Source organism: Balaenoptera acutorostrata, chromosome 2, assembly GCF_949987535.1.
Source record: "Balaenoptera acutorostrata chromosome 2, mBalAcu1.1, whole genome shotgun sequence".
NCBI lineage: Eukaryota > Metazoa > Chordata > Mammalia > Artiodactyla > Balaenopteridae > Balaenoptera > Balaenoptera acutorostrata.
In genome coordinates, this window is record NC_080065.1 from 123,654,701 (window position 1) to 123,675,686 (window position 20,986).

Below are 20,986 nucleotides of genomic sequence, written 5' to 3' on the forward strand. Positions count from 1 at the left end.
CACACAGTTTGGGAACCATGGACATACGCCATTTCATTTTATCTTCACAACATTTCTGCATTGCAGGTACTACAATTTTTAGATGTGGGAGTTGAGGCTGAGGACAGTTAAATAATTTACAAAGTTCACATAACTAGTAGGTGGTAGCACTGGGATCTAGGTCTGCCTGACTCAAAACCCACATGCTCTTCCTGTTAGCCATGCTGCCTTTCTCCTCTCTCACTACCTTTGCAGGGTATTAGAATCATAGACTATCAGAGCTGGAAGGATCTCAGGGATGACCTAGTCCCAGAACTCTGGTTTTACAGATGACCAAGACACACACTGCTTAAAGGCAGAGCTGGAGCCCAGGCCCCCAGACTCCTGGTCTAGAGTTCTTTCCAGTGCATCAGGCTGATTCCCTAATAGATGAGTGTAAGAGGAGGGAAAAAGTGTCCCCAAGACATATCTGCCCCATAAGAGGTTTCCATGTTGGGGTTCACATTTGGTCAGAGGCAAAGGATGTGCCCCCCAAAGATTAGAGGCTGCTGTCGGGAAAGCAGAAGGTAACTCTTCCCAAACTACTGCCCACTTGACAGCTATAGAAGAAGCAGGGGAAATAGAAAATATCTTAATTTTCTCTCTGCTAGTGATATGTTTTCAGAACAGGAAGCTCTGGATTCAATTTTTTTGTCAGTGCAAACATAAAACTATTTCCTGGCCAAATATTAATCCTCCCCCCTTTCGCATGCTCTTCTGGAATATATCTCACACCCTTCTTCTCTAGAAACCAAAAACTGAAAGTACTTGTTCAGGAGTGGATGGCAGGGTCAGAATGATGATGATGATGATGATGATGATGATGATGATGATATTCAACTAACACTCACTGGACTTGTACTATGTGCTCCAGGCCAGGCACTGTGTTGAGAGCTTTACACTTATTATTTCTTTTCTTATAATATTTTTAAATAATTTATTTTAAAATATAATATATACATAGAAAATGGCATAGGGCTTCCCCGGTGGTGCAGTGGTTAAGAATCCACCTGCCAATGCAGGGGACACAGGTTCGAGCCCTGGTCCAGGAAGATCCCACATGCCACGGAGCAACTAAGCCCATGCACCACAACTACTGAGCCTGCGCTCTAGAGCCTGCGAGCCACAACTACTGAAGCCCGTGCGCCTAGAGCCCGTGCTCTGCAACAAGAGAAGCCACCGCAATGAGAAGCCCGCGCACCGCAACAAAGAGTAGCCCCCGTTCGCCGCAACTGGAGAAAGCCTGCGCATAGCAACAAAGACCCAATGCAGCCAAAAATAAATAAATAAAACAAATTAATTTATTTAAAAAAAAAGAAAATGGCATAAAGCATATATATAAAGTATATATGTATATGTGTCTGTAGTTATACCAATAATTATAAAGCTGGGCTTCCCTGGTGGCACAGTGGTTGAGAATCTGCCTGCCAATGCAGGGGACACGGGTTCGAGCCCTGGTCTGGGAAGATCCCACATGCCGCAGAGCGGCTAGGCCCATGAGCCACAATTACTGAGCCTGCGTGTCTGGAGCCTGTGCTCTGCAACAAGAGAGGCCGCGATAGTGAGAGGCCCGTGCACCGCGATGAGGAGTGGCCCCCGCTTGCCGCAACTAGAGAAAGCCCTCGCACAGAAACGAAGACACAAAACAGCCAAAAATAAATACATACATAAATAAATTTTTTTAAAAAATAATAATAATAATAATTATAAAGCAAATACTCATGTAACCATCACCCAGATCAAAAAATAAAACATTGCCACCTCGGAAGCTCCTCCCCCAGTCACAGCCCTCACTTTCCGTTTTAGAGGTGAACTATATCTTGACTTTTATAATCATCATTTCTTCATTTTTCTTTACAAATTTACCAACTGTTGACAGAGCCATAAATAAAATGTGGTTTTGACCATTAACAGCTTCCCTCCAGGGCCCTGCCTCCCAATCCAGGCTCCCCTGTTGTCTCTAGGCTGCGGCTCAGCATTTCTACTTAGACTGCCCTGCACATTTTCTTGGAAGATCCTCTACTTCCTGAATCCCTTATTCAATTCCTCCTTAAGGAACAGTGCATGGGAAGTCAAAATCAAAACTGCATGTCTGAAATGTCTTTATTGTATCCTCAAATTTGATAGATAGGTTGGCTCAGAATTGAATTCTAGTTTAGAAATTGATTTCTATGAAATGTTTGAAGGCATTTCTCCACTGCCTTTTCTAATGGTGCTTTTGAGACTTCTGATGTCATTCTTATCCCTGTCCCTTTGTGGATGCCCTGTGTTTCCCATCTGGAAGCTTTCAGGATCTTTTCTTTATGCCTGGTTCTGGAGTTTGGGAGTGATGGATGCTGTGCAGTACCAACCAGATGCCCCTTCAGGAATGCAGTTACTCCCCCAACTTCTGGGAATGCTGCCATGACCCTCGGCTGGCAGCCCTCTTTGGAGAATGCCTTGGCTGAAGAAAACTTCCAGGACCAGCCTGTATAGAATAACTGACAACACGGTCAGGGGAGGGGTGAAGGCCCAGCTTCCTCACCTCAGCTGGCAACAATTCTGCACACCCATCCCAGCTCTAGAGCTCCCCATGAGAGGTCAGCTGAGGTCTTCACTGGGCCTGCACCACTGCCCAACTTCTTCCTCTGCCCTTTCCTTCCCTTTCCTTCCACATGTGTTGAGCCCAAGAGCACTCTCCTAAGTGTCCTGCCTGCTACCCTTCATCAGAGAGTTTCTTCCCAGAGAACCCAGCTTGCAACTACAACATGCCTTGCTGTGGGTCTTGTTTGCATTCATCATGTTGAACAAATCCGTAGGCCCCATATTCTTGGTAACATTTACCTCCGCTATGAGTATGTTGGCATACCCATTTTAGAGATGCACAAACTCAGACTATGGAAGTGAAATAAGTTGCAGAACAAGGTCACAGGTAGTAACAGGTAGTACAATAGGTAGGTTAGTAGCAGAAATGGGATTTGAAACCAGGTTTGTCTTAATGCAAAACCAGTGCAGTGTTCATTTCTGGAGTGGCTGTGGGAGTTTTGGCTACACACACTGAGTCCCAAGCTTGCTGAAGAGGAAGGAGGAGCAGGCAGAAGCCGGGAACACAGCATGAACATAGTTACCTTTATTCTTTCAGGGCAAGCCACTTTGTTCCCATGGGAGAAAGCCAATTCTGCCTGCTGCAATAGACATTGTGCCTTCAGCTACCATGGCATCCATTCAGATGAAAGCTGAGTGTCTCTACATAAGCAGCTCTGATAAATGTTGGGACAGGAGCACATGTAAAAAAGATAAAATGAAGTGGTGAAACAGAGGTTCTGTCTAGTGTGTTTCTCTTATGACAAATATTTGGTATTTAATTTTATTGCCAGCAAAGCTCATGTGACACTGGGAAGATTCCTTCTCTCTGGGCCTCAATTTTCCTTTGTATAAATTAAAGGTTTACAACAGATAAATCCCATGGACTTTAAAAACCTCATGAATAAACCACAAATTGAATACCTATTACCAAGATATATATCTTCATTCAACAAATATTTATTGAATGCTTGTTACGAGCCAGGCACGGTTCTAGGCATACATAGAACACATGGTTCTAGGGATATATAAGTGAACAAAACAAATGAAAATCCCTGGACTGAAGGATCTTACATTGTAATGGGACACTTACTTAGTGCTTACCTTGTGCCAAGCAGAGGTCTGAGCACTCGTAGACATATCAACTCATTTAATCCTCATGACAGCATTTTGAGGTAGCTACTATTAACATCATTCCCATTTTACAGCTGAAGACAGAGGTGTAGAAACATCAAGTTGTACTTGTTACAAATCTGCGATGTGAACCCAGGCATTCTGGCTTCAGGGGCTAGGCTCTTATATTATGCCACCACTGACTCTGGAAAAGTCCAATGGAACTACTTTCAAACTTATTGGTTTTGAAATTCTTGCCAAAACATGATGACCTTGTAAAGCTAACATAAAAGGCCACTTTCAGAACAGTATGTACTTAGAAGATTTACAAAAGAAACATTTTCTATTTTATGTTAATAGAAATTCAAAGACAAATCATTCTTTCAGTAGCCAAGTGAAATTCTAAATAGAAATGATAACCACATTTCATTCCAGCATGATTGTATAGACTATAACTTAAATGAATATAGTGCCAGCTGGGAGCTTTAAGAAATGTATTTTTCTTACTAAGTTTCTTATTTTTGGTTTACATATTTCTTGAAACAATCTGACAACTAGAATAATCACCTACACTTTATTTTGTAGGTGACAACTAATAATTATAATACAGATGTTCCTCAACTTATAATGGGGTTACATCCCAATAAGTTGAAAATACTGTAAGTCAAAAATGCATTTAATACACTGAGCCTACCTAACATCACAGCTTAGCCTAGCCTACACTAAACATGCTCAGGACACAACATTAGCCTACAGTTGGGCAAAATCATCTAACACAAAGCCTATATCATGAAGTGTTGAATATCTCATGTAATGTATTGACTACTGTACTGAAAGCGAACAGAATGTTTGTATGGGTATAGAATGGTTGTAAGTTGTTTAGCCTTGTGACCACGTGGCTGACTCGGGGCTGTGGCTCGCTGCCGCTGCCCAGCATCATGAGACGTGTTATCACTAGCCCTAGAAAAGACCAAAACTCAAAATTCAAAGTACAGTTTCTACTGAATGCATATCGTTTTCACACCATCGTAAAATCGAAAAATCTTAAGTTGAACCAGTCAGGGATGTACATTGTACGCTGATACTAACTTATGTCACTGACAGAAGGATCTGTAAGAAAGAAGAGTCTGTATAGGAACTTGCTGGTCCCTGAGCCTTCAGATGCACTCTCTGTGGTGAGACTGGTTCTGCCCAAGCTCAGGGCAAGTTCCAAGAGAAAGTCTGGATGTCAGGGCAGCCTGGGCAAATTTCCAGATCCCTCCATCAGGGTTGGAGGGGCTCTTTGATATCGTCTTGTCAAGGTACCTTACTTTACCATTTCAGGAGGAAACTGAGGCTCAGAGGGGTATGGAATTAATGGCAGATACAAAGCTAGAGCCCAGGTGTCCTGATGGGATGATCAACTGTCCCAAATCTCCCCAAAACATGGGACTTCCAGTGTTAAAATAGGGCAACTGGAGGGAGAAACAGAATGAATTGGTCACTCTGACTCTTAGTTCTGGCTATCCACTGCTTTCAAAAATATTTTCAGGATGCTGCATCATTCCCTGCTGGTCCCAAGCTTGGGAAGAACCTTTGTCTGTTTCCTTTGACTTCCCTTTTGAGTTTCATACAGAATTTTTAAGACTGTATCCTCCTGCCTATTGCCCATTTCTCTTCATCCCCTCTCTCTTGTTTTCTCTGGGAAAGTGGAGTTTGCAGGGCAAGCAGGGTGATAGTCATTTAGGAACTAAGAAGGAATGATTTCATCTCTAGAAATCCAAGAACACCTGAAAGGTCCAAATGATATCCAGAGAGTGAAGCAGTGTCCCTCACAACCCATGGAAGGTGAGAGCTGGCCTCTGTGTAGGTAGACAGCTCCTGAAAAGGTGGGATTTCACAGCCAGGGATGGCTCTGACTGCCCTCTCTCCACCAAATAAATACCTCTTCTTCCTAATGACTCAAGCCAATAATTCCATCATCAGAGTTTCATCCCTGCAGCTTAAGCCAAACAAAGGCTTATTAAATGAATTCCCCTTGCAAAGGTTAATAAATCAGTGATCAATCTCTCCAAATGAACAACTTCCTCAGAAACTCTGACCACTTTTCTGCTTTCTAATGCACTCACCCTGGTCTGTGTGTATACAGTTCAGGCTCACATGCTCATGAAGTTGTGGAAGACCCAGCTCTCCAACAGTCTGCATTTCCTCTGCATACACTCCCTTCTATGTCCCCCACAGGCTGGGGATGTCTCTCCATCCAGCTCCCATTATAGGGCCACATGAGAGCAGTGGCCCATAGGATAAAGTCTAAGCTCCTCTGCTTACTTGTGAAGACCTGTCTGATTTGCTAAAAAGGTATGCTCTAGAGGGCAGGGCCTTGGTAAGTAGTTTTATGGCTGTATTCCCAGCACTTAATCTGGTGCCTGGTACACAGAAGGGCTCAAAAAATACTTATGTTGATCAACTAACTGATTCAACTCTTTCTACATGCATTTATCACCCCAGACTTCCTGGCTAGAACCCTTCACTCACAAACTTCAACTCCCCCCGAACTTGCACATACACTGAGTGGTCAGAATTGCCTGTTGCACCTTGGTTCTTGTACTGTTTACTCTGGAAGCCCCCTGCCTTCATCTCCATCCACCTAGTCTATCCATCTTTCAAGTCCTATTTCTGCCAGGAGCCTTCCTGAGTACTACACCCCATCATGATTCCTCCCATGCCACACAGCTACTACACTCATCATTCAACTGGCATTCCACCCCTCAACTTAAATTGTCCTGGGATTCCACACTGCCCTGGTACAGCAACCTTACTCTCTTCATCCCCTTGCTTCCTTTGCTGGTGTCGCTTTGCTGAGAATCTCTTTGGCCCTCTACTCTTTTCTCTCAGTTCCCTCTCTCTGATGCCTCATACAATCTCACAGCTTCAACTATTTCCTCTCCACAGTAGAATCCCAAATCTAGACCTTCAAAATTCTGTCCTCTCTCCCCAGCTCCTGAGTCAAATTTCCAACTACCAGTGAAACATTGGTAGTTGGAAATGGGCTCTGCTGCCATCACCTTTCTCACCAAATGAAGCCCTGACTTCCCAGGTGTTACTATCACCCTTCTCCGCAGTCACACAGGGTGGAAAATGCAGACATTAGGGATGAGGGAGAAAGGTAAGTACTATCAACAACAATAACAAAATTAATCAATAGGCAATCTTAGAGAGAAATGGAGGGACTTCCCTGGTGGTCCAGTGATTAAGACTCCACACTCCCAATGCAGGGGACCTGGGTTCAATCCCTGGTCGGGGAACTAGATCCTGCATGCTGCAACTAAGAGCCCACATGCTGCAACTAAAGGTCCCACATGCCGCAACTAAAGATCCCACATGCTGCAACTAAAGATCCGCATGCTACAATGAATATCCTGCATGCCGCAGTTAAGACCCAGCACAGTCAAATAAATAAATAAATAATTTTTTAAAGAATGGAAAATTTTATTTGAGCCAAACTGAGGATTATAACCCGGGAGAGAGTCTCTCAGAGAGTTATGAGGATGGTTCCAAAGAATAAGGGGGGAGGTCAGTATACATGCGACAGGCAAAAGTTACCTGTAATCAAGCACACATCTCTTGTAATTTCAACCAAGGTTTGGGAGGCATTTCATGACCAATTTGTCCCACGGCACTAGGGATGCTAGGCAAGGATTCCCAGGATTCTCAGGTCAGGCAAGGATTTCATTGACAGTCCACTCAACGTGCTATTACTGGACTAGACCCTGTTAACAGTAACCAAAAGCCTCTGGACTGCCTATCTCACTAGTTTGTTATGGTCCAGGAAATGGTTCCCTTTTGTTGCTTCTTCACATATCTAGAGTTACACTATCACACTCATTGATCTTATAGAACTATATATTTATAGTGGTCAATTGTTTGTAGTCACCTAATCATCATTAATTTTATCTGAGGCTCAGTCACACATTTGGTAATGCAAGAAACAATAATCTTATAAAATAGGCAGAATACAAGTAATATAGCTAGTACCATTAATAAGGTCATAAGTAAGTATTTCAGCTAAGAACTTCCTTTAGGTGTGGCCCAGTATCTATCCCGGTCATCTGACCAGTCTGTCCTGCACCAATTGCTATCTTTAAGGGAAATGATATATTGGCATTGTACGTAAAGTTCACTAAAGCTGTCTGCACATACAAGGCAAGTGGTAGGTCATCGTGACCCCTTCCAGAATTGAGAAAGGAATGTTACCTTCTAAGTAATTACATGGCTGGCACCAGGAGAAAAATTGATCTTTACAGTTGAGTCAGTTGAGTAGGCATTTCTGTCATTGGGGAGGTCTGGTTAACTCATAAGGCAGATGTACAACGCACACTGGAGGGGAAGCAGGAGGCCCAAAGGAGCAGGAAAAAATTTTATGTTTAAATTTTTCTTGTCTTGCCTTAAAATGCGAATTTTATTTCATCAATACAAAGACATAGTCAATTCTTCTTGAGAAGATCTCTCAATCTTTCTCCCCACCCACCCCCAATTCATTGTCCACACAACAACCAGAGTAATCTTTTTAAAAAGTGAGTCAGATCCCCCTCACTCCCATACATACACTTAAAGTCCTGCAGTGACTTCCCATTGCACCTAAAATAAAGGGTCCAGGTTATCTGGCTCCTGCTGCTCCCTTCACCCCTCAGCTTTCTCTCTCCTGGACTCCATCAAGATCTCAGAGCACGTGCCATTGGGGGTCCTCTGCTGCTAGGGGCCCTTCTCCCTCTACTCTCTGCATGGCTGACTTCTTCTCTTTAAAAACCTGCTGCAGGACTTCCCTGGTGGTCCAGTGGTTAAGACTCCACACTTCCACTGCAGGTGGTGCAGGCAGGAAGTTCCACATGCCTCACGGTGCAGCCAAAATAAATAAATAAATAAAAATCTGCTTCACTTTTAACCCAACCCCTAAGTACTTTGAGAAATATCAGAGGACTACTTATTGTCTCCCAAATACAAGGTTACACTTGAGTTTGTGTCTGGAGTGACCTGTGTCCTCCTCTCTACCCACTTCCTGTTTGTCCTTCAAAGCTCTGCCAATATCACCTCCTCTTTGAGGCCGAGCCCAGTGAAATCACTCCTGCCCCACAGAACTTAGGGTCAGAGCCATCATTCAGTACTTATCAGATCCTCTCCTTATTTCAATATTGTCAATTTTTTAAAATGTTTTATGCATATTGTTTTATTTTCCAGATATAAAGTTTCTTCTGAGAGCAAGGACCATTCTTTATATCCTGAATTGCAGCAAGCTCACTAGACCAATTTACATTTGTACAACCCTTTAAAATACCTTTCATTTTATTTATTTATTTTAATAAATTTATTTATTTATTTATTTTTGGCTGTGTTAGGTCTTCGTTGCTGGGCGCGGGCTTCTCATTGCAGTGGCTTCTCTTGTTGTGGAGCACGGGCTCTAGGCACACGGGCTTCAGTAGTTGTGGTGCATGGGCTTAGTAGTTGTGGTGCACGGGCTCTAGAGCACAGGCTCGGTAGTTGTGGCGCACAGGTTTAGCTGGTCCGTGGGACGTGGGATCTTCCCGGACCAGGGCTGGAACCCATGTCCTCTGCATTGGCAGGTGGATTCTTAACCACTGTGCCACCAGGGAAGTCCCTAAAATACCATTTATAAAGCTAATGAATATATTTTTTAAATTGTAATAATTTTTAATGATAATTCACATTTGAAAATCAAAACAATATAAAAAGATTTGAAAAGTCTTCCTTACATCTTGTTCACATCTACCCATATCCTACCTATCTCATCTTTGAGTCTACAGGAAACAACTCTTATTAGTTTCTTATGTATTATTCCTGTTTCTTTATGATAATGTGGAAAAATATTAATATATATCCTTCTTACTCTCTGTACTAATACAAAAGAGACACATTCTTCACATGGCTATGTACCTCATTTTTTTCACTTAGCAGTGTATCCTGGAAATCTCTCCAAAACAGTACATAGAGAGGAGATATTACTATTCTAGGGCTACAGAGTATACCATTGTGTGGATAGTTTATTTTACTCATTCCCTGTTACTGATTTGTTTCTATGTTTTGCTATTATAAGTAATACTCCAATGAATAATCTTGTACATGTATCATTTAATACTTGTGAAGTTGTGTCTGCAGATAGATTCCCAGAAGCAGAATTCTGGATCAAAGGGTAAATGCATCTATAATTTTTGCCAATATCTTCAGATTCCTTTCTCAAGGGTTACGGCATTTTGCATTCCCTTCAGCAACGCAAATGGGTCTTACTATTTCTCCACAGCCATGCTAACATAGAATGTTATCAAACTCTTGGAGTTTTGCTAGTCTGACTGGTGAACAATGGTGTAGTTTCTACCTGCATTCCTCTTATTGTGACTGAGCTTGAGCATCTTTTCATATTTTGAAGGGCCATGTTTGTTTCTTGCCCTATGAATGGTCTATCCATGTTCTTGGTCAATTTCTCTATTGAGTTATGATCTTTTCTCAGTTTCTAGGCTTACTGTATATTAGGTAGATTAACCTTTCTCTGTAATATTAATTGTTAATCTTTTCCCCCAATTTTTCATTTGTCTTTTAATTTTATTTATGGCATAATCAATTATTCTTGAGGAATAAGTAAATTACCAAAACTGAAGAAGTAGAAAACCTTTATAAGATCAATTACCATAGAAGAAACTACAAGAGTTTTCAAATCTCTATTTTATTTTTTTTAATATTTATTTATTTATTTACTTGGCTGCATCGGGTCTTAGTTGTGTCATGCGGGATCTTTGCTGTGGCATGTGGGATCTTTTGTTGCAGTGTGCCAGCTTCTCTCTAGTTGTGGCATGTGGGCTCTAGAGTGCATGGGCTCAGTAGTTGTGGCGTGTGGGCTCTAGAGTGCATGGGCTCAGTAGTTGTGGCGTGCAGGCTCTCTAGTTGTGGTGCACGGGCTCTAGAGTGTGCAGGCTCAGTAGTTGTGGTGCATGGGCTTAGCTGCCCCGTGGCATGCGGGATCTTAGTTCCCTGACCAGGGATCGAACCCGCATCCCCTGTATTGGAAGGCAGATTCTTAAGCACTGGACCACGAGGGAAGCCCTCAAATCTCTATTTTAAAGAGGGTACCATGTTCAGAGAGTGAGTTCTATCAAACTTTCATGGAACAAATAATCACTATATTATTATTAACTGTGGTTGAAAAAAAAACATAATATCAAGGAAATGAGAAGACAAGTCACAGACTGGAAGAAATATTTGCAAAAGACAAACCCGATAAATGACTGTTATCCAAAATATACAAAGAACTCTTAAACTCAACAATGAGAAAACAAAAACCCAATTAAAAAATGGGCCAAAGACCTTAACAGACACCTCATTAAAGAAGATATACAGATGGCAAATAAACACATGAAAACATGCTCCACATCAATATGCTAACAGAGAATTGCAAATTAAAACAACAGTGAGGGGACTTCCTTGGTGGTCCAGTGGTTAGAATGGACCTTCTAATAAGAATCCGCCTTCCAATGCAGGAGATGTGGGTTCGATCCCTGGTTGGGGAACTAAGATCCCACATGCCACTGGGCAACTAAGCCTGCATGCTCTAGAGCCCACACATCACAACTAGAGAGCCTGTGTGCCACAACTACTGAGCCCACATGTTCTGGAGCCCACACACCACAACTAGAGAGAATAGCCTGCACGCCGCAATGAAAGATCCTGCATGCCTCATTGAATATCCCACATGCCACAACTAAGACCCGATGCAGCCAAATAAATAAATAAATATTTTTTTAAAAAATGAATAAAACAACAGTGAGGTACCACTACACATCTGTTAGAAGGGCCAAAATCCAAAACACTGACAACACCAAATACTGTCAAGGATATGGAGCAACAGGAACTCTCATTCACTCCTGGAGGAGATGCAAAACGGTACAGCCACTTTAGAAGACAGTTTGGCTGTTTCTTACAAAACAAGCTGAAGACCTATGTCCTCACAAAAACCTGGACTGCTTTATTCATAATTGCCAAAACTTGGAAGCAACCAAGATGTTCTTCAGCAGGTGAATGGATAAATTGTGGTATGTCCAGACAATGAAATACTATTCAGTGCTAAAAAGAAATGAGCTATCAAGCCATGAAAAGACATGGAGGAATATTACTAAGTGAAAGAAGTCAATCTGAAAAGGCCACATGCTGTATGATTCCAACTACATGACATTCTGGAAAAGGCAAAACTATGGAGACAGTAAAAAGATCAGTGGTTGCCAGCGTTGGGTGGGAGGGTCAGGAAGGAAGAAGGAATGAAGAGGCAGAGCACAGAAGATTTTTAGGGCAGTGAAAATATTCTGTATGATACCATAATGATGGATACATGTCATTATACATTTGTCCAAATGCGTAGAATGTACATCAAGAGTGAACCCTAATGTAAACTATGGACTTTGAGTGATTATGATGGGTCAGTGTAGGTAGAAATGTACCATTCTGGTGAGTAATGCTGATAACAGGGGAGGTTACACATGTATGGGGACAGGGGATATATGGGAAATCTCTGTACCTCCTTCTCAATTTTGCTGTAAACTTAAAACTGCTCTAAGAAAATTAAGTCTTTAAAAGCTATTACATATATATATATACACACACACACACATATATACACACAAATATACACACACAGAAATCAGATCAGGGGTTGCCAGGAGCTGCGATGGGGGAGGGGTTGATTATAAAAGAGCACAAAAGAACTTGGGGTAATGAAAATGTTCTGTGTGTTGATTGTGGTGGTTACTACATAACTGTATATATTTGTCAAAATTTTTATATACTTAAAAAGGATAAAGTTTACTGTATGTAAGTTATGCCTTACTAAATTTGACCTTTAAACATTTCTAAGAATGTATATCTTTTTAAATTCATTGAACAGGGGACTTTCCTGGTGGCACAGTGGTTAAGAATCCGCCTGCCAATGCAGGAGACACGGGTTCGAGCCCTGGTCTGGGAAGATCCCACATGCCGCGGAGCAACTAAGCCCGGGCGCCACAACTACTGAGCCTGCACTCTAGAGCCCATGAGCCACAACTACTGAGCCCACGTGCCACAACTACAGAAGCCCGCACGCCTAGAGCCTGTGCTCCACAACAAGAGAAGCCACTGCAATGAGAAGCCAGCGCACTGAAACAGAATAGCCCCCGCTCAATGCAACTAGAGAAAGTCCGCGCACAGCAACGAAGACCCAGTGCAGCCAAAAAATAAATTAATTAATTAATTAATTTAAAAAAAAAATTCATTGAACAAATATTTACTGCATGTCAACTACGTGCCTGGTACTATTGTAGGCCCTGGGGATACAACAGTGACTAAAATAGACAAAATTCTGTTTTCATGGTGTTTATATTCTGTTGGGAGAAACAGACAATAAACAAGATTAATATGTAAAATATCTAGCATGTTAGTGTTGGTAAGATTTGCTATCAGAGTAGATATGGGGTGTGAGGAAGAGGAGCCTAGAATTGCCCTTAACAATTGAAAGACAGAGTTGCCATTTATTGAGATGGGAAGACTGGTTAGAGGATCAGATTGAGAGTGAAGAGGGAGAGACCGGGAAGCTCTGTTTTGGACATGTCACATTTGAAATGCCTGCTAGATAGCCAATTAGGCCTTCCTGGAGGATGTCCAGCAGACAGCTGGATATACAAGTTTGGAGCATAGGTGAGGTCTGACTAAAGATATAATTTTGGAGTCTGGCAGGACATGCAGCAATCTCCCTCTCATTTTAGGAGGGCCATCCTAAGAATACGGTTGGCTCTTAAACGCACCAGAGGACAATTTAAGAAAAAAAAAAAAAAGATATAATTTTGGGACAGTCACCATATGGGAGTAAATACAGATAAAAAATAGAAGATGTCTGAGGAATGAGCCTCAGTGCTCTCCAATATTAACAGGTCAGAGAAATGAAGAGGAACCAGCAGACTGAGACAGAGTGGCCAGAGGTAAAAGGGAAACCAATCATCTCTGGAGTCCTGGAAGCTGAAAGAAGTGAAAGTTACAAGATGGAGAGTGAATGATCTACAACAACTCTGGATTTGGCAATGTGGAGATCACTGGTAATCTAAAGTAGTTTCAATGGAACAGTGAGTGTGAAAGAAAAAGTTAAGAGAAGTTTGTAAACATTTAGAAACAAGCACTGTTCACTATAATGTTAAAACTAAAATGTTAAATCTGCTCTTCCATTTTTTAATAGTTCTAAGTACTTAATGGTCCTTTCATTATCTGTCCTGATTTTTCCTTGGTTCTATTTCCTGGGTTGGGCAGGGAGAGATGAAGTCAGCTGCTGGAAGATAGCCCCTGCTAAGCACTGGCAGAAATTGATCTTACTCAGACCATCCCAGTTGCATTTCACTTCCCCAATTTAAATTTTATTTTTAAGAAATCTGACATAAAACAACAAGCATGTGTATTCCAGTTAAACATTGCAGGTTGAATACATGCATTTATTGTCCCTTCCTCACAAAATAGTAAAGGGATTTTTTTAAGCACAACTCCAAAGTCAAAGAGGAGTCAAAAGTAGAGGGAAAACAAAATTCGGAAAGGTGGAAAGCAGCTGAGTTTACAAGTCTTGAGAAACCAGGAAAAAAAGTCTTGAGAAACTTTTTTTTATTGCAATCATGAAACAAGAACAAAGAATATGAGAAAACTCTTATTTTCTCCTAGAAAATAAAACAACGAAAAAAATTTTTTACTATGGAAAACAGGAAAGAAGAGATAAAATGAGAGTATCAGTCCAGGAGGCTCAATAACTCCGCCTCCCCAAACACACACACAAAAAATAATTGTAGAAAAAGAAAACATAGAAAATGAAAGAAATTATCAAAGAAATAAGAAAGTTTACCAGTCCAAAAAGACATGTTTACAGACTGAAAGAGTTCATGAGTACTAAACACGAGAAATGAAAAAGTTCTACACCAATGCCACATCATTGCGAAATTTCAGTGTACTGGGGATAAAGAAAAGTTTCTAAAAGCTTCTAAGGAGGGTGGGGAGAAGAAGAACAGGTAACCTACAAAAGACTAGCATTCAATTCAGCATAAGATTTCTCAACAGCAACCCTGGAAACTGGAAGACATTGGAACACTTACCTCAACATTCTTTAGGAAAATTATTTCCAATCTACAATTCTATACCCTACCAAAATAGTAATTTAAAAATTTTAAATATCAATCAAGTGAGAGTAGAATAAAACTTTTCAGATATGTGAGGTCTCAAAAAATTTGCTTCCTATGCACCCTTTCTCAGGAAGCTACTGAAATGTTATCTACCAAAATGAGGGAGTAAACAGAGATAAAAAGACATAAGATTTAAGAAACAGGATGTGCAACAAAGTGGAGAAGCAAAGTGAACCCTCATCCTGATGGTGAAAGAACACACTAGGATGACAGCTATGCATATGCAGAGAAGTAACTAGACCAGATTGGAGCAAGTCTGAGAGTTTAAATAAGAGGTCTTTTGGGTAAGGGCAGAATTTACATAGAAAACTAAGCAAACAACAACAAAAACAGATAATTATTAATTCCAGGGAAAACAAAAAGACATGTAGGGAAAGAAAAGTAAGCCTGATTTATTACATGACTCTCCTCTAAATAGTATACATGATCATAATGTAAACATTCAATATTGACCTGAGTAAATTTAACTATACGAGGAGATGGAAAGATGAGAAAGATGCATTTGTATTTGGTAAGTGGGAAAAGAAAAGAGAGGTCAATCCTCATCATCCATGGTGGGAAGTCAACAAATAATACCTAAAATTGAAAAAAAAAACAATAAATAGGACACGAATAGGTTTTTTAGAAACATGGAGATAACACTAATAGCATCAGATAAAAGAATTGAAAGTTGTTGCTTCTTGAGAGGACGGTGCAGGTATAGTTGAGGCTGCTGCTTTTCTTAACAAACCTTATAGACTATTTACTCATATTAACATGCTTAATTTTTTATTTAATATAAAAATTAAGAGAAAACAAGTTAGATTAATATGTAGTATCACAGAAAGGGGTCCATGATATAAAAGTTTAAAAACCAAATTGAGGAATAACAACACAATTCTATTTTTTAAATTATGTATTTACAAACATTTGTACATGCAAAGAATCCACACTAAGCTGTTCATAATGGTTACTCACAGGGAGTGGGACGGGGGAGACTCTCATTTTTATTTTTATTTTTTTAAGACTCTCATTTTTTACTTTACATATTTCCATTTTGTTTACTTTTTTGGTAACAAGTATTAATCATTTACATATTTTTTAAGGTGTATTTGTTCATGTGTGTATATCAAATACAATGTTGTTTGCTTGATAACTTTTTCAATTATGCTTTATATCCACAAGCACACTGCAAGTTTTTTAAGGACCAATGTCATCTTAGAAGCTTTACTGTATATGTATCGCAGTGCCAACCACTGGGCTGGCTACCCATTGGGCAGGTGCTCAATAAAGGCTGAAACTGCAATACTGAATCCCACATCAGAGCAACAAAGAGCATGTTGTACCATTCATCGCCACCAGATGGCAGGTCTCTATCAGAAGTCCTTGTCTATGGAGATTTACTCATTATACTTACTCCCCCTCCAACCTTTCCAGAGTACTTTATCTCACTGTATTGTTATAAATTATTTAAGCTTTTCTCTCTCAGACCAGACTAAGAGCTCCTCCAGGATAAAAACAAGTAATGATAATTCATCTTAGACCCATAAGTGTTGAATACTAGCCTGAACTAAGTAGGTAAATATTTTTAGAATAAATAAATGGATAGATGGATGCATATTTCTCTGAAAACTAATAAAATTCCACAATCATCTCCATACTTTCTTCAACAACAATCAATCGAGAAACATTAACTTGGAACTTCTGTGTCCTATCTAATGTCCAGAGATGGGAGTTTTGAACAGTGAGAGAATAAAAAATATAATAAAGGGGTTCTAGCCAACCGAAATCTCTCCTTGGATGAGCCCCTCCAACTCCAAACCTTTCTAGGCTAATGATGATGCAGCTTCTGCCACCTGGGCACCTCAGTTTGATGGGAGAATATGCTGCTATCCTTGGAGAGATTCCTGTGTGGTTGGGATTGACAAGGCCAAGCCCTAAGGAGCTTCCCAACTGATGAAGGAAATACCTTCAAGCAAGAAACAGCTAGTCATGGCTTGCAGATTTATCCCCTCTAATGTACCCCAGCCCTCACAGGCCCATGTGTTCCAGCAACTGCTCCCATTTTCCACACAGGAAGGCCTATTTTCTTCCCCACACTTGGAACGCTAGATCTCAAAGGGAAAATTGAAGTATTCTCCTCTTCCTTCCCCGGGTATATTGTTGAGGAAATTTGCAAATCATTGAGGCTAAATTGGGGGGTCAAAGGGAGGGTCAGGAGCTCAAACAGCTGTGGCATTTGGACTGGGAGTCACCAGGGGGTGGGAAGAGACAAGCTTCCAGGGAGGAGGGGTGGAGACCAGAGATTAAAAATTCCTGAGCTCTGCTCAGTGTCACTGCTCAGAAGAATATGCATAGAGGCTCATTCTCTCTACCCCCCATCTCCACCCCTTATCTAATTAGCAGAGGAGTGTTAAAAGTCAGAAATCCTATCTCTTTCTCTTCTGGCATTCTCCAGCCATCTCCACCCTCTCTCCACCCTCTCACTCAACTCCCACACCCCCCAACTTGCTTCATAGTCTAAGCAGCCCCTCTAGTCTCAGAGCCCTGGAAAAGGAGCCTGGAAAAGAAATGTGGAGGAACCAGGGATCTGGGGAGTTTAGTGAGAATGCACATCTGGAAGAAGCATTAGCTTAGGATGCACACCATCATCACTGCAGGGTGACCAACCATCCTGGTTTGCCCAAGACTGTTCTGGATTAAGCACTGAAAGTCCCATACCACGGGAAACACCTCAGTCCTGGGCAAACCAGTCTCTCTTGGCCCCAACTCACTCTGTAACCCTGAGTAAATCCTCTCTCTCTGGGCCTCAGTTATATCCTTGTAAAAATGGGAGCCTCTAGCTCACTCTATGCCTCTATAAGTGGCCTCTAGATTTCCTGAAGCTGGGCACAGCAAGGGTGACTCTGGCTTACTGCTCACTGATTACTGCCCCCAGTATTCCCCTAAGACTCCTGGTATCTCAACATCCTGGAACATGAGGTGGAAGGGGCCTTCAGGATTATCCTGTCCTACTCCTCTCTAGCTCTATGAATACCATTCCAGTGGAATACAGTGCATTTATTCATTGCATTCCACTTACCACTCGATGCCCTACATTATAGTTAGATACAGACCTTATCTCCTTTTTACTAGGTACTAAGCTCCTTGAGGGCAGGTAGCAAGACTTTGGCTCAGGAAAGGTTAAAGTCTTGCACATAACTGGAACAAACAAATATTTGGTGTTAAATTCTACAGAGAAATCTTTTGCACTTTACCTCCCAGTGGCCTAGAGGGAGGATACAGGGATCCAGAGGTGTGGTGGGAGGCAGCTTGTCCAGTCTCAGAGAACCTATTGTGAAATTTTTAGGAATTTTGCAAACTGGTTGTTAAACACAGCTGTTATTAAAATTAAATTATATAAACTTACAATTAAACTTATAAATAAATTAATTATATTAAAAACAAAGGGGAAAATAAAAAGGAACTCCCTGGCCGTGCAGTGGTTAGGACTCAGTGCTCTCACTGACGGGGCCTGGGGTTCGATCCTTGGTCAGGGAACTAAAATCCCATAAGCTGCATGACGCAGCCAAACAAAAACAAAGATAAGTAGTCAAAATTTATCACTTCCTAATTATTTTACTAGATTTTACTATTATCTATACCCTTAAGGTTACTTACATCTATTATACCTACGATAAAAATACTGTAGGGCTTCCCTGGTGGCGCAGTGGTTGAGAATCTGCCTGCCAATGCAGGGGACACGGGTTCAAGCCCTGGTCTGGGAAGATCCCACATGCCGCGGAGCAACTAGGCCCGTGTGCCGCAACTACTGAGCCTGCGCGTCTGGAGCCTGTGCTCCGCAACAAGAGAGGCCGCGACAGTGAGAGGCCTGCGCACCGCGATGAAGAGTGGCCCCCGCTTGCCGCAACTAGAGAAAGCCCTCGCACAGAAACGAAGACCCAACACAGCCAAAATAAATAAATAAATTTATTTAAAAAAAAAAATACTGTATAATGACGTGCCACTATTTATCTCTTCCCAAGTCCACATTGGTAGTTTGAAATCAGCCATGGTGGAAGTATTTACACCATGCGAATCAGCAAACACTACCAATCATGTCTCCTGTCACACTGAAACTTGTTGTTGAATATCTACCAGCACATCACTAGCTCAGATATACTACTATTCTGTCTGTCTGGTCAGAGGCCCACTCTACCTCCACTATTATCTTCTACTCTGGTCTTCAGTTCCTGATTTCCATTCCCAGAAGAGAGAAACCAACAGTTGAAAGAGTTGAATTGTCACTTAAAAACTAATGAGATAATAGAGCTGAGGTTAAGGAAATGGATGCACAAGTTGGCTGTAGATGATGTGTAGACTTCAGTGTGGAGTACTTATCTCTGGCTCTTCTCTCCCTCCAGGAGACCCTCTACCACAATGAATGACTATGATCAGTCCAGCACAGCGGTCTTATGTAGACAGAGTCCCAAAGGACTCTGAAGAAGCCATTGGTTGCCCTCCAGGTATCCATCTTACAGGCTTATCCAGATGGCCAACTGAAGGATTTAAAGATACATAAGATTCCCATGCTGACAGCTGGAGAAGACAAGACTTGCCCATCTCTGGCCTACAATCACCTCTGGGGTTAATAAATTTTGTAAATCATAAAATTAGGATTATAGCATGTAAGAGAGCTGGTAGAATCCTTATAGGTTATTCAACACTCAACATCTTCCCAACTCTCTCATTTTTCAAATGAAGTAATTGAGCCCACATGACAGTAAATAGCTTGCCCAGGGTCATATAATAAATTAGTGGCCAACATCCAAGACTCCTTATACCTGGAGCAGATGCCTTTCTTTAACATCCTAAATTCCTTTTAGAGAAATTATATGATCTTTAGAGAATGTGAGCAGGAGCAAGCACAAAGCTTACACACAAAAAGCTCACCACCTTCCCCTCTCCTTCCTAGAAAATTAAAGAATATTTTTATAGAGTACCAACTAAATGCCAAGTGCTATGGGGAGCACAGAAGAATAAGACCCAGTCACTCATACACAGGAAGTGAATGTGGGATCACTCCTAAAACTCTTTCAAGGGGTGTGGGAGATTCCTCGGGTCTAATGTGACCCCTGTTCTGACCACACAGTCAGTGGCATGGAAATCAACCCTGCTGTCTTAAGAAGTGAAAGTTAAACAATAGATTCTTTTTTTTTTTTTAAGTATCATTCAGTTACAATATTAAATCAGTTTCAGGTGTAAATATTAGATTCTTGATTGGGAAAAGTAGGAAACAGAGAAAAGGCCACTGAGGCAAAACTCAGTACGCTTTTCCCAAGTAACTCAGTGTGGGACACCTCTCTTCCCCAAGGAGAGAAACCCACAAGCAAGGAAAGGAAGAGAGCTTGCTGGGCCGAGAGCCAGAGCTTTAGTCCATTAAGGACATTTTGCATTTGAGACATTCATACCCATCCTCTTAGAAAAATGAAACAGAAAAAAAGACACAGAATAGGAGCCCAAATTTCTTATTAGATTTCAACATATCTAAAATCACTCTGTCAAACTGCTATAAAAATTTCTAAACATTTTCATTTCTGTACTTATCTTCTCACATAAAGATAATAGTTTGCAGGCTGACACTAAGCCCAGCCCACACTTTGAGTTCACTGCTCTAAAAAGGCCTGGGGACTCCTTGGCCCCTGGAACTCCTTTGGTGGGGGGATTTCTGAGCTCCCTTTCTCATCCAAATCCAGTTCAGGGTGCTGTGAAGTGATCTGGATTGTGGTCACAGAGTAATGAGTTAGGACTGTAACTTCCTGTTTGTACTTTCCTCTGCATCTCTTTAGTCTGCCTTCCCCAGCCTTAGAAAAGAGTTTCACCAACCAAGGAAGATCTCCACCCCTTCATTGCAGTCCCCAACCTTACCTAATATTGCCTCGGGTTCTTCCTAGGGGCCACAAGTTCTTTTATTCATTCATTCCTTCACTCATTTGTTCATTCATCCAGGCATCTTCTTCAGCACTAAGAATACAAAGTGAATCTTAAAGACAGATTCCTGCCTAAGGAGCTTATGTCCTAGCAACAAAGTGCTATCAGAAAGAAAGGCATCAGTC

General features: G+C 41.3%; 1 non-coding gene across 1 annotated transcript; it reads left to right on the top strand.

Annotated features, from left to right (window-relative positions):
* The first annotated feature begins 13,400 nt into the window (after positions 1–13,400).
* LOC114236471 (small Cajal body-specific RNA 11) lies at positions 13,401–13,516 on the top strand. The gene has a single exon (XR_003622420.1). It is a non-coding gene; the product is annotated as a small Cajal body-specific RNA 11 (non-coding RNA).
* Positions 13,517–20,986: the final 7,470 nt, after the last annotated feature.